General features: G+C 43.3%; 1 protein-coding gene and 1 long non-coding RNA gene across 2 annotated transcripts in view; one reads left to right on the top strand and one right to left on the bottom strand.

Annotated features, from left to right (window-relative positions):
- The window catches only part of IQCA1 (IQ motif containing with AAA domain 1), a 105,190-nt gene that overhangs the window by 31,541 nt on the left and 59,521 nt on the right, over window positions 1-14,128 (top strand).
- LOC106034531 (uncharacterized) overlaps window positions 1-14,128 on the bottom strand; it is an 81,918-nt gene that overhangs the window by 20,487 nt on the left and 47,303 nt on the right. Inside the window, exons 4-5 of the long non-coding RNA XR_007161209.2 lie at window positions 9,957-10,124; window positions 6,761-6,828 (exon numbers count right to left, since the gene is read on the bottom strand). This is a non-coding gene — a long non-coding RNA (uncharacterized lncRNA). The remainder of the gene's footprint in view (window positions 1-6,760; window positions 6,829-9,956; window positions 10,125-14,128) is intronic.

The raw sequence follows: 14,128 nt of genomic DNA on the forward strand, positions 1-14,128 counted from the left end.
ATTAATAACAGAGTTTTATATTAAAATGTAGCAATTACATAGCTGGGGCTTTACTTTCAATTTCCTGTGCTATTCCAGACCAGAAACATTTTTCTCTTAATTTCACATTCAGGGTTTTGCACTGCATATGCAAAAACTGTCGTCATTGTCTTCTCCACGGTGTATACCAACAGTCCCCAGATAACAAATCTTTCTTGGATTCATCCCTAAATTTAAAAAAAAAAAAAAGGTGGGGAGAAGGGTAGAGAAGGATTCCCTTATTATATGGAAAAATGTTGTAGTATTTTTGTCTAAGAAAAGTCTGCTCTGACAGAAATCAATACAAAGGATCAGAAATCAAGATGAGGTTTTTATTACCAGAGATAGCCTGAAGAATCACAGGGGAGAGCCTAATACACAGGCTTTGCTGTAATGTATCTTATGCCCTCTAGCTGTAACAAATTATGCTGTGAATTTCTTGGAGGATTTATATGCCTCTGCTCAGCGCTCTGGGGAGCATTTCATCAGTGGCATTGCTGACCTAATAACAGGGGATCTAAGTAATAGCAACTTTTATGTACGTTATGTGTTATTCCCACAGATTTGGGGATTGGTTTTCTCGAGGAAGGAGGAGGCGAGGGGTAAATGTGCTTTCATAATAGGTTTACACTTTACTGATTAGCTTTGAATGATCTTCTCACTCTGCCTGCTGACTTGAGTGCCGTCAGAAAAAGAATTGGCCAGGCCTCATGGTGAGCGAGTGAGACTTCTTCTGAAGCGGGGGGTTCCTGTGCTTTATTTATTCATTTGGAGCATTCCTGACAGCCAGCCCAGGCTTTGATGCAGAGGAAGGGAGATAGAAATAGGAAGTGATCGTGTTATATTTCCCTTTTTCACAGGACTGTTTTGTTGAAACGAGTTCACTGCCAATATGCCTGTTCACAGGACTCCCTAGGTAGCAGGGGTTGGGCAATGAGGAGGCAAGAGGAAGATGAATGGATAGAGAGGTTTTGCACTGAAACTCCACAGAATAGGGCAAGTATTCATTTGTGTCAGGCGCTGCCCATATCGCGTTTCACACTCCAAACACATTGCTCCTTATGAAGTTAATATTAACGTGTGTGCAAGTTGCCAGGAGATCCATCAGCAGCCAAAGTCTTGCCAACAGGACAGAGACAGATTGCACCTTGGCCATGCCAGCCCACGCCACCCCTGCCCTCTGCTCCCTTGGCCCTGGGTCGGAGGAGCTGTGTCACTCCGAGTCCATCTGGACCCGTCTCGGTCTCCGGCCCCGTCGGGATTACTGGACGTGCCCTCAGCCTGCCAGAAGCTCTTTCCAAGGAACCAAGCAGTACAGAGAGCAGTCTCTGCACAATATGGCACCAGTTCACAAAACAGCTGATAGGAAAATTGCTTAATAACTAGTTTCTGTGCAGCGAGCCACAATGGCAGACAGTTCTTTTAAAGAGCAAGCTCCAGTCTGGAACTCCTTGGAACATGACCAAATAGACACATACCAGACCCTTAATCACAGTCCACTCTTTACAATGCCCCATTACCCTTAAAAATGCCTTTCCTTCTTCTCCGCCACCCCTGCAAGGGCACTTCTCCCATAGAAACCTACAGAGGAATGCCTCTCTTGCATCTGGTGCTTTATATTCAGCACAGACAGGAGTTACTGCCCACAGGAGCTTTTATAGATGGGTGATGAAACGCTCTCTTTCACCTAATCCATATTGTCATTACTTGTTTTCCCTGCCATCATTAAAGGATCATCACGCACTCACAAGCCACTTGTATGCAACATTCCATTTGGGTGCAAAAATTACCAGCCAGAAGTAGCTGTGAGCTCAATGTAAAAAAACAGGATGTTCTGCAACTGGGGATAAATAAGGGAATCTTTTTTTGTCTGCAAATCGCATCAGATGAGGAAGAGATGAACTAATTCAGAAAGAGGTCTATATCTGCAGCACAGTTTTCTCCCGTCCTTACCTGCTCACTGAAGTTGATCATACCCTCTCCTAGCCTCATGTATTCAGTGCACTGAAAGCCTGCACAAAGTGAGTTCTTCAGAGAATGTCACAAAAGAAGTCAAAGCTTCTTTTGAATCACTCTGCAGCCAGGTGTTTCTCCTCTGAGCCTTTTTTCAGGAGGGTGAGGACAAGCTCTGAGTTGTGGAGGTGAAGCTCTGGAAGGGGATGGCAGAGGCTTGGGGGTCTTCTCTCCCAGTACTTCGTCTTCCTGCAGAACTACAGAGACATCAATACTACAGCAAATGGGCACATTTGCTAAATTTTGGCTAAATACTAAAAATTCTATGTTGTTCTTTCATCAGGCCTACGGAGAACAAGAGAGAAGGTTCAGGAAAGCTGAATAATAGTACTCCAAAAAAAAAAAATCTAAGGAGGAGATACTCCTGTTGTCTCTAAATCAACTTATCCAGAATTGTTGCTGTATTTCATGTTGGGACAAGATTTGTCTTGTACAAAACCTCCAAGCAAGGGACAGAAGAGATGACTTCCGTTTTTCAGTCCATAGCTTCACCTCTGTTTTCTGACAGAGGTAACAACTTTAGATTTTGTAAAGGCAGTAACCTCTGCATTGTAACAATTAGTGCTAGTACAAGGTGCTGTCTGTATGTCTTCCTGCAAAGCCAAAAGGCCATTCGTCAGGAACAGCTTACATCTAACATCAGCCTTTCTGGGTGTGGCTCAGCCTGCACCCAGGTGCTCAACTGTACCTTGTGTAGACACTCAAAGCTAGCTTCAAAATCCAACAGGAACACCACAGCCATGAGAGTGCATAGCCCTGGCAGCAAAACCTGCACAGGACCCTACAGAGAGATTTTGTCAGCTATGCTGAGCCCCTTGCTGCAAGCAGTCACGCCGCCATCTGAGCCTGAGCCGGTTAGTTCAGAGCACATCTGTGGGAACTGAAATCCTGCCTCTGGGCTGCAGGGTGAGACAACCTCTAAGAGTGATTAATTAACATAATTAGGAGCTGTAAACATTAATGGGTAATGTTCAAGCCTTTCCTAACACATTCCTAAAGCTTCCACTGAGTAGTTATCCATTGACTAATTTTGGCAGACATCTTCAGGGCTGGAGGGAGCTAGGGAATGGAATGCAGATGCATCACTGGCTTACCAGAGGAGTACCAGAACAAATAACCCACCAGGTTTCTTTGAGCAAAGGGAAAATAAGTTATCATAAACGAGAGGGTTGTTTGTGTATGGTGGGGGAGAGCAGAGAGTGTGTGCCGAGGATTAAATAAAAATATTATCTGAGAAGCAGGATGTTGAAGAGGCCAGGACTGCAGCCCACAGTTCTGCAACCTGTTTTCCCTTTGATTGGAATCAACTATTAAGATCTGATAGCCAATAAAAAAAAAAACACCTCAGTCATTCTTGCTTGTGGGAACACCATTGTCCTCTTTTAAAAGTGTGAACCCCTCTAATTCCAAAGGAGGGGCAACTGTTATTAAGTCCATCTGCAGTTAATCTACTTTATTGGGTGTCCGTGGATTTACAGGAGGCAGGGGACACCTCTGGAAGCTTCTGTGCAGTGGCAGAAGTTGCCTACTTCAGTGCGTGCTAAGAATTTATGAGAGCGCTGACATTAATGGAGGCGGCTTGATGGCTTTTGGGGGGGATCAGCAGGAATCCCCTGGATTCATATATTTCTCATACTTGGTGAAACACAGATAAATCTTGGTAGCGGGTATCTGCAACAGTAATACCAGTTGAACCCTGGTGTCAGGCCTCCAGAGACGCATTGATAGTATCAATGGTTCTGCTTTCTAAATCATAACAAACTCTGAAATATGTTGCTTTCCCATTTTTGTAAGGCTCCTTGAATTTACACTTCAATTTATAGTGATTGGCAGCTCTGCATAGTGATTAAAAACATATGCAAAGGACCCTGCTGCTCTTACTTAATTTCTTATTTTGTTCATTGAACTTTCAAAAGTTTGAAATAATCAAGGAACAAAAATAAGATTATTAAAATATCTCAGGTGCAAGTCAAGATTCCCAGTTTTCAGCGTAACTTTTGAGCCACTGCTGCACATAAACACATCTGCACCAGCTTTCCAAACTCTGCTGTTCCCTTCCAGATAGACATTCAGATATCTTAAATCACTACAAGTTGTTGGTGACCTTACCTGAATGATCTCTCCTTTGACTGACAGTTTGTTACTGAAAATGGGGTCAGGTCCTGATATTATTTAGCACAGCTAAGTCCTTATCCTAAGAAGACTCCTGTTAGCTTCTAAAGAGGGGTTCATGTACTTTAGGCGCAAGTTTAACAAAATCAGGGCTGTTTCAAGGGTTTTACAGACAGAAGAGCATGCTCTTGTACCCCACGGACTTGCTCTCCAAGCAGTTCACCACCAGTGCAAGCTCAGGGAAAACTATGTCAGTGCCGTGGAGGGCTCAGCATCTTGCAGGAACACTCAGGACTTCAAGCATCTGCAGACACGTATTCATCTTTTCATTGGGCATGATTTGCATTGCACACCTCTTGCCATACTTGCATATAAATTATTCATTAGCGGCATTAAAAGCTCGTTCAGATTTGAACAGTCACACGTTACAAAGCCATAACGAGCATGGTTCTTCTTCAGACCACTCTGTCCCCCTCCTCCACTTTTCTCCTCAACCTGCTTCCTTCTAAATCACTTGCTCAGAAAGACTTAACCTTTTTAGAGAGGGACTTTTTGCAAGGGCATGTAGTGACAGGATAAGGAGTAATGGTTTTAAACTAAAAGAGGGTAGATGTAGATTAGATTCACGGAAGAAATTCTTCCCTCTGAGGGCAGTGAGGCCCTGTCCCAGGCTGCCCAGAGGAGCTGTGGGTGCCCCATCCCTGGTAGTGCCCAAGGTCAAGCTGGATGGGGTGGGGAGACATCCTGGGCTGGTGGCAGGGGTCGTGCCCATGGCCGGGGTGGCACAGGGTGGGCTTTAAGGTCTCTTCCAACCCAAACTATTCTGTGTTTCACCATCCCATCTCACAACCCCAGTTTCTGCCTCTGCAGTTTTCAACTGTAAAGCCCTAAAAACTCTGGTGACTATAGACTGTAGGCAAAATTTTTTAGAGACTCAGCCTGTGGAGGTAGGATTTTTACAGGGACAGCAAAGATATATCTGTTCCAGAGGGTTGCAGCTCCTTGTCCTACATCATGAGATCAAAAGGATAGGTCCAATTAGATATTTGCATTTTTAGCATTGGCAAAATGGTGTCTGCAGCTAGTCTCCTTCCTGGAAAAACCTGAATCATTTGGGATGGTATTTTCAGAGCTATATTTGTAAGTTGGATATTCGGCATCTAAACTTTCAGCCCAAATTGTCAAAAGTTTGAAAAATCTGTGATCAGTTGAGAAACAGAGCTTTGTAATGGATGGTGCCAGGCAGTGACAGTGGGGACGTGCTAACGCCAGAACTGGAAAATGGGTCTGGCTGTCAACACAAGATGAGAGCCTGAAGAAGGTTAATCATCAGAGGGTAGAACACAAGGGGGATGAGAACAAGAGCAGGCAGATGCTTGAGCTAGGAGTGCTTCAAGCCTGACAGCGACACAAGAGACACCCACCACGAAGCCCCAGAGAAAGCACCGATAGATGAGAGAGGAAGCAGGTTTTACAGCACGTTCCTCTACCCAGTGCTGCCTATGATTTGGCTCTCAGAATCATGTTTTTGGTGCATAATTCTTCCAAATATTTTACAGGGGACTCTAGCCTCCCAATTACAGGCCCAGTTTCAGGAGGTTAGGCAGCACAGTCTGGAGGCAGCCAGGGGTATGGTTCTGCTCACAGGCATGGGATGCCTCGTGTATTCTTGCTCTTGTTCCTAACAGCACAGTGACACACAGGAGCAAAATGGATGCAGCGAGCAAGACCAAAGCAGTAAGTCTCAGTATGTGTACTGGGTGTTACAGCTGCTGTTCAGCAAGGGAAAACTGAAGGACCAAAACCACAGCGTTAGTCCAAGGGCAGGCTGCTCTTTGACCTGTCATGCCAGTCACTTCCAGCCCAGTTCTTACAGACATACCCATCCCGAGCACTATTCTGCAGGCTGAATTCCTGGCTTCACTCACTTTCTACTTTTGGATTTGTAGCACTACAGAGGCAAAACTGACCATTATAACAAATTTAGGTTAGCTTCCCTTCCTACCTTCCTTAAATGGCTGAAAAGGACTCACAGATATTCAGGGTCCCTTGACCTTGAGTTTAAACCTCCTGCTTAGCATTAAAGCTCCTAAAAATATTCATTCCTTTATACGTCCAAAAGTCTGGAATCGGCTAAAGTAAATAGCATTACTCTGAGTTGGTCCCATTTGCAAGCAAGAAGAAAAATCTTGTAACTAATTAGTTCATTTTCCTAAAGTACTCATAGCCATCTACAGTAATACTTGGGAATTAAAAGCTTGAAAACGCTAAGTGTTGCCGACATAATGCAACAACCCCCCACTGATATTCTCAAGGACACTTCCCGAACAGCAGATTTATTTGTTGTCATAGATACTCACACAGACACAAACACCAGTAAGGTTCAGGGCTTGCACTTGCCAGCAGCTTATTATAATACAGCTCCACATGTTTTAAAGGTTGGATCGGTCTTTTTTCTGGGAAATGCTGCAGTAGTGCCCTGCACAATGGGTACGTTAGGTCGCAGTTCTCCCACACTGCATTTTCTGTATTACTTTCTCAAGCAGGGTCCCCACACAGCAGACAGGATTTCTGTCTGCTGCTGGTTTCTGTTTCAGTAATCCATCTCAATACCTACCATGCTTGGCACAGATGGGTCTGCTCTGCAGTCTGATCTATTCTTCGTTTGAGCAGCACAGCACAGTCCTAATCAATAAGAAAGGAACAAGGGAGTAAATTCCAAGGGGAAGAGGAAGGGACCCAGCCCAGCAGATTTTTCACTTCACTCTACCACAGAGAGGTATCTTCTCCAGCAAGTTAATACAGAGCAGGTGGAGGAACCAATTCTCCCACTTCCCCCTTTCCTGCCGCAGAGTGAATGAAGATATGCTGGGATACAAGAACAAGGAACAGGCAGAGAAAAAAGCATCAGGAGTCCCACTGGTGCCTGGTGGAAGGACAGAGAGGTACTGGAGAGTCAGTGGCTGGCAGAGGAGAGGTGTTTAAAAAGATATTCTGGGAAAAGAAAGAGTAAGGAAAAGCTTAGAAGTAAGGTGAATAAAAATGAACAGGAAGCACAGAGCAGTGGTTCCCAAACTACAGCCCTTGCTCCACAGAAAGATCTCTTTGGAAAAGCAAGCAAAGGAGGTAGAAAAGACATTTTCAGCCTTGGCTCTATAGAATGCAAAGAAGAAAGGAAGCAAGTGGGGAAAAAAGAAACGTGGCATGGACTGACACAAGAAGCAGAGCAAAAGGGTAGCAGAAACATTCACAAGGAGCTAGAGAGGCAGAATCAGAAAAGGAGGGATGAAAGAGGCATATAACTGGGGGAAAACATACCCTAAGCTACCAATTTGAAAAACAGGGACAGTTAGAACCAAAGACTGATGGAAAATACAAAGCATGTCCAATGGAAAGACAAGAGCTGTCCCCAGACGTGTATGCCACCAAGCAAGCTCAGGTGGATGTATAAAAAAAAGACTCGATTGTCTACAGCCAGGAAGTCTGATTTGACTATGGAGAGGATGAAGGCATATGAGTTATGGTTGGGAATACGGCTGTGAATGACAGCCTGTTATTCTTTCTCACGGGATAAGAGGGATATATTTAGTTCTGAAATACAGTCCTTTCACTGTTTTCACTGACAGTGGGTTTTTTCGGAGTTTACATACGGGGGACCATAGCGGCAGTGTGTCTGATGGAATATAAGGCTGAATCAGGCCATTGCGGTTTCAATATGCCAGCATGTTTATTTAACAAGCTGCTGACAAGTTACTTAAGTGCTGAATTTCAAGTGAATCCCACATACAAGGGACTTGCACCGTCTAGCACAGAAAATCCAGGCTTCCACTGGAAATCAGTGTAACATCTACCACACTGCTGTGACAGCTTCCATCCTGGTCTCATTCCTCCTTGCCCTTCTTCACCTGTACCTTAGCTCATCTGTTTTTCACACCAAATGTCAAAATACACAATTAGACTCATGCTCAGCTGCCATAAGATACCACTAGGGTTTCACACCTATGCCCTTCAATATGGGGCATAATTCAAATTCTCGTAGGGTTAAGCAAAGGGAAATGTGGGCAGCAGGGTGGAAGAAGCAGGTTATCTCATCAGCCTCCAGGTCTCTATAATGAAATAGCCAGTACAGGCTCCGGGTGACAGCAATATTACCTGGGTAATATTGCACCCTGGTAAAGGTGCCAAGGGCAGGTGAGGCGAGTCATCTTTTCTCCTTTGAGCACTTTGCATATTTCCCTTTGGAGCACCAAACTGCACATTTGCTAGATGAGCAGTGTGCTGCAAGGTTTGGCAAGCACCTAGGTAAATCCTCCCCAGTGCAAAGTTAGCATTAAAGCTGGTCCATCCAAATTCTCTACTCGGATTGAATCCTGACTTAACACCACAAAGGTTTTGAGATAGTATTTCTGAGAGCGGAACAAGAACTTGCCTGAAACCTGAGTCTCATCCACTCCTTCCAGAATCAATGTGTTTCAGTTTTACTGAGAATTTCGGCATGGGGGAGATTAGTCAGACTCCATCAATCAGGTTGGTTTTATTATCTAGGTCAGAGTCCAGGGCTTTTAAGTCATGCCGTGTTTCAGCCCTGTGCAGATGCAACAGAAAATCTATTTATTTATAGTAATTTACTTTAAACACGCCCAGCTATTAGGATCACAAACTATGTTTTGTCTGCTGTGTCAGGCATCCTCAGGACTTATGCAGTTGTAGTATTAGGAGTTATCATCCTAGGCAGAGGAAGAGAGATTTTACACTGCATGTAAGGGGCTTGCTGGTTCTTGTTAGGCTCTGCTCATAAAAAATAACGATTTCAGCATAGTCCCATTCAGTGTGATGTCTCACCAAATAGAAACTTGTTTCACTATGGCAAAGAGCACAGAACCATAAAAGAGCCCAATACTTGCATAAAAGACGTACTCAGTACTTACATAAAAGAGTTCAATACTTACTGAGATATTTATATAATATCAAGAAACTGCATCACTCCTAACTAAAATCTGTTCAAACACTCCCCTCTCCTCTTAGATTGTCTTACTGACACATTAATCCTGTGGTGGCTTGGAAAGGAAATCTACTTTCTTGTTGTGTGCTCCCCATCACATAGGGAGACTGGCTCTTTCCTGCAGATTTTTCTGGAAAGCATCTAATCCAGCAAGTAATTTTGAAGATATTGGTTTAAAGTGTGGCCGTAAGTTAAAGCCTGCAGTCTCTGTAGCTGCAGGAGTCCTCAAAGTATTCCAAGACAAAATACAATTTCTCCAAGGGAGCAAATTCCAGAGCCGGAGCTCTGCCATCTTCCGTATTGCATACATGTGCTTCCCATCACGGGCTCAGCTCTCGTGGCTGCCACAGAGAGGGTAACACTATGCCCAACATATCATTTCGCTGTCATCCTCTTCTGGGAAATCATGTATAACATGGGCTTTTATTCTTTATGTATTGCAAGGTTTGCAGTTGTGGGAGGCCTGGGAACTGGTGGGAGTGAAGGTGGGAGAAGCTGATTGTAGCCTCTCCCACGTATACGCCTGTATTTCATTCCTGTCCAAACCTAACTTTTACATTCCTCCCCTCGTGAGCTCTGCTTTCCTACAATAAGGCCATTCCAAAGAACTGATCCTCTGTATAGGCCCATAAAGCAATACATTTAGATCTCCACTATTAAAAAAAAAAAAAAAAAGAAAAAAGAAGAAGAAAATAGAAGAAGAAAGAGAGGAGAAGAAAAATACACACCTCTAGGGTTAGCAAGTGAATAAGCAGCTTGCCCTTCAAGTTTCAGCCTTTCTCCTCAGATTGCGCTTCCCACATTTCCTTACCTGTTACACCACTTGGGAAGAAGGATGTTACCGATGTTTGGGCGCTCTGCTTTTGCCACGAGTGGGCTGCAGGTCCAGCTCCACATTCCCAGAGGACAGCCCCTAGACCTCTGGCCAGCTGTCTGTCCCTTCCTGCCCCATTGCCAGCAACTCTCTGCAGCACTTGCCCTGTGTACCAAAAAAACTTTTAAAAACCATGTTATCAGGCCACAACATAAATGAAGAATAATAAAAAAGCTCCATTTTGTGCTTATAATTGTTTAAATTTGAGTGTATTCCACTGAGAGTAGCATGTGCAAAAGAATTCATTTGGAGAGGCAATGCCTGAGTCCTGCAAAAGGACTCAGAATTGAATTAAGAATTCAATTCTTAATCAGTCTTTAAGATTGCCCCCATTATCAGCCAATTTCAGGAGATGACAGAATATACACCAGAGAGATGCAGAAAACAAGTAAACAAAAATCTATCTATGTATACATACACACCACTCCAATTTTTCTTTCACATAACTAAAAGGTGAGGGTTAATGAGCTTGGCATCTCCAGGTATCGCAGTGTGTTTCTTGGACTGCAAAGGTGACTAAGTTTTTCAATTAACACCTTTGATAAATGGATGCTCTTAGTACCAGCCTGAGACTAGTTTCTAATTGAGCTCATCTAGAATGTTTCTCCTTTTTTTTTTTTTTTTTTCCCCACCTGCTTTTAAATTGCCAATGCAGAGATTCTAAGTGATTTTTGTTGGTACTGGACTGTTAGGTTGTTAGTATTGACCAGGAGCCTTTGAAGACCAGGCATGTTTAAACATCTCTAACTTTGTATACATTTTCTCAGCAATATTCTTCAAGATCAGTCTCAGGTTTTTCCCCTTTTTATGTTCTGTGTATACCTGATTGTGATTTATTCAAATAAGGCTGCTCAAGCCAATTGGGATGAACACTGAAAATCATGCACTGTGACTGCTTTCATATGCATGAAATTGCCTCAGATTTATCATTAAAGAGTTCATTTAAACACTCATGGAAACCACAGAGAACTGGATCTCTCGAAGTGAACAAGAATGTTAGCAGCAGAAAATCTCAGAGCACGGCATTTGGTTGCTTTCTTAACTTAAGAATACATCATGCCACATTTTCAACTTCTCATTCCCCACTGAAGTTCTTCCCCATCACAAGTGCTTTTGAAGCAAGCGTCATCTTAGCTACAAGCAGTGCCATTTGCACAACACTGCGATATTGATCTTAAATGAAGTTGCAAGCCACTCTCCCAAGCAGTAATGTGATGCCTGACAGATGCTGATTACACATTGTCCTTTACAAACGCTTAAAGACAAGTCATGGACGTGCAGCAGGTCTGAGGCACAAGGATCCTTGAATAGGACAGCTCTGATATAGTAGTTGGATAAGACAGCATGCACATGCAGATCGTTTTAATACAGGGAGGTGAAAAATGCTGCCAGTTATGTCAGACTGAACTGTATTTCTGCACTGATGCCATAGAAGTAAGGCAGACTTAGAGCTCCTCACAAGAAGGAAATTAACTGCTGAAATACATCTGATGCTGCTTTCACCATCACCTCAGATTTACCCATCTTCACCCCACAGTAAAATTATGCAAGCAGTTATAAACCAGATACAAATCACATTGTTTTAGACCTTGCCTCTGGTAGGCTGGGTTGTTTTAACCACTGACAGACAAGGTTAACTATTATGCGTATACACTGTGCTGTATTTGAGTATTTAAATAAGGGCAGATCAAAGCACAAAGATTCTCTGTTCGTTTTCAAGCTATCGGTCCCAAATTTCCCAGACAGACGTAAAGGATGCATATGCTGAACAGTGCGTGCAGGGAGTTTGACATGCCCCAAGTGTGCTGAATTTATTATGCACGCACACAACTCTCCATCCAGCATATGAACAAAAGGTTGAGGCAGAGCACAGGCATTTGAGAGTTTTTAATCAGTTAATACCTGTAATACCCTTGAAATACCTCAAGTACCTTTCGCAGTCAGGTGGTGGCAGAAGAAATACAGCACATGCCAAAACATCACAGAACAAGGAGGGCAAAGTCCAGAGAGAGCCAACACAGCACAAGTGTGAGCAGCACTTTTCCAGATGGGCGACCTGTCCAGGGCACCCTCACCACAGCAACACCATCAGGTTAAAGCACAGGTCGGTGAAGGGCCATGGCAAAACAACACAAAGCAGTCATGCCCAGCCTGCACCTTCCTTCTTCTCCAAAAGAGATGTGTTTTGTTTTTTTTTTTGCTTCTGACACCTTGACTTCTAGAAGCAAAAGTGATCGCTCAAATTTTTCATAAACAAATCCGATAAGAGAAAATGTTCAGCATACTCCATTTCACTCCGCTTCCCAAGTGACTTGGTGATGTTGGAGGGTAAGCTATTTTTCTTGGCTGGCCTTGCTACGCAATTGCATGCTTTATTTTCCTCTTTACAGAATTCATATTGTGTTAATAAAGAACTGTTGACTCCCTCTGGCTGACTCTGCAGAAAAGCTATTCTTGCAAAGCTTCTAGTCTGAGTTAAAGTAATCTTGCTTAAAACTGGCCATAATTGTTTCAGTCTCTTAAGTTTAATACTAAGCACAAGAAATATTGCCAATTTGAGTCAGGATTTGACATTCTGGGAAGGCAGGATAAGCTGACCAAAGGTAAGGAATTCGGTAAAAGCAAGGGGAATTTGACCTGGCATTTCTTTGAGTCAGCTTCTGTATTTTTGACCTCACTCTGAAAAGAAAGGAAAGATGTAAGAAAATCAAAACAGATGAGAATTTAATGAGACTTTTGAGCTCCAGCATACTCATTACTCCAGCAGCCAAGTCCCCCAGACGTGGTGCTAGGCCCTGAGGGGAGCTTCCTCTGCATAAGGATTGCTCAATGCAGCCTCATTACAGCCTGGTTGACAGAGCTGCATTCTTAGAAAGGCTGTAGACAGTCAACAGGAAGCTTACGCTGGAAATAAGCCTAAGGACAGTCTGTCTGTGGAAGCTGGTGAGCAGCCCTTCACTTTATGAGACAGCCCAGTGTGGAAGACAGCCCGCTTCATGGCTCCAGTAAATAACGGGTCATTAAAAAGTCCAAAATAGAATGACAGTAACTTAAAAAAGTGTAAACGTTATAGGAAACAAATAATGAGTGCAGTGTTGGATGTCAGTACCTGCAGGTAATTCCAGCAGGTACGATTCACCATACTCTATTTGTAGACCTAACATGAAGTCATTCTGGTTATTAGTGCAGGTTAAATCAGATAGATCAGGTTTTTATTTTGCTTTTAGACTAGCTTTATGTGTTCTTAGTATCCTGTCAGTAACACAGATTCCATAATACTTTCTCCTGTAGGTTTCAGAGAAGCAAAACAGGATTTCTGGTTCTATAGGGCATGTGTCTGATAATCAAGTTATACCCCAACACAAGCATGTACACTCAATTTAACGAATTACTCACTAATAAGGCAGATACAGATAGGCCTGGCAAGGCCAACAGCAGCAGAAGTGCTGCAGGCTGGGCTGCTGTGTGACAACCACGATGTACCCTGCTCCTTGCCCAGAAACTCTTCCCTCCAAGGGTGGTGATGGGATCCCAGTGTCCTTGGGTCCACCCGGAGATGCTTTCAGTGTTACTGCAGAGAGCCTCACACCAGGCTTACCGGCAGCTCTGCCCAAGACCGTTCTACATTGCAGGAGTCAAGCCAGAAAAACTGAATATCTTCATAGGAATCTGCTTTCTCATCACTTTAATTTTATTTCCATTTTTGTGCCATGGTGGCAGAAATTTAATATTCAACTTCTGTAGGTTTATCTAAGCTTTCAGTATGGGTTAGATGTTATTAAATCTTGCAAACAAGTTCAGTTACTTAGGTCAGGTTGTGACCAACTTCCTGTCCTGAGTTAATTCAGATTTGAGCTCCAAGAAATTTTTGGCAATCTTGGGGGGCGGGGTAGGAAGGGACATGCAAAATCAGCAGCACCGAAACATTGTGAGTGCTGATATTGCCTTTTTTTTTTTTAATTTAAGCTGAAATATTGAAAGTGATAAAATTTTTTTCTCGTTGGCATTATTCTTGCCCACATTGCCTTTTTTTTCCATTCAAAAACAGAGCAGTAACTTGTAGCGCCACCTTCCCATGTTTCTGATTAATTTCAAGGAGAAAACCTACC

The sequence above is a fragment of the Anser cygnoides genome, chromosome 6, assembly GCF_040182565.1.
Source record: "Anser cygnoides isolate HZ-2024a breed goose chromosome 6, Taihu_goose_T2T_genome, whole genome shotgun sequence".
NCBI lineage: Eukaryota > Metazoa > Chordata > Aves > Anseriformes > Anatidae > Anser > Anser cygnoides.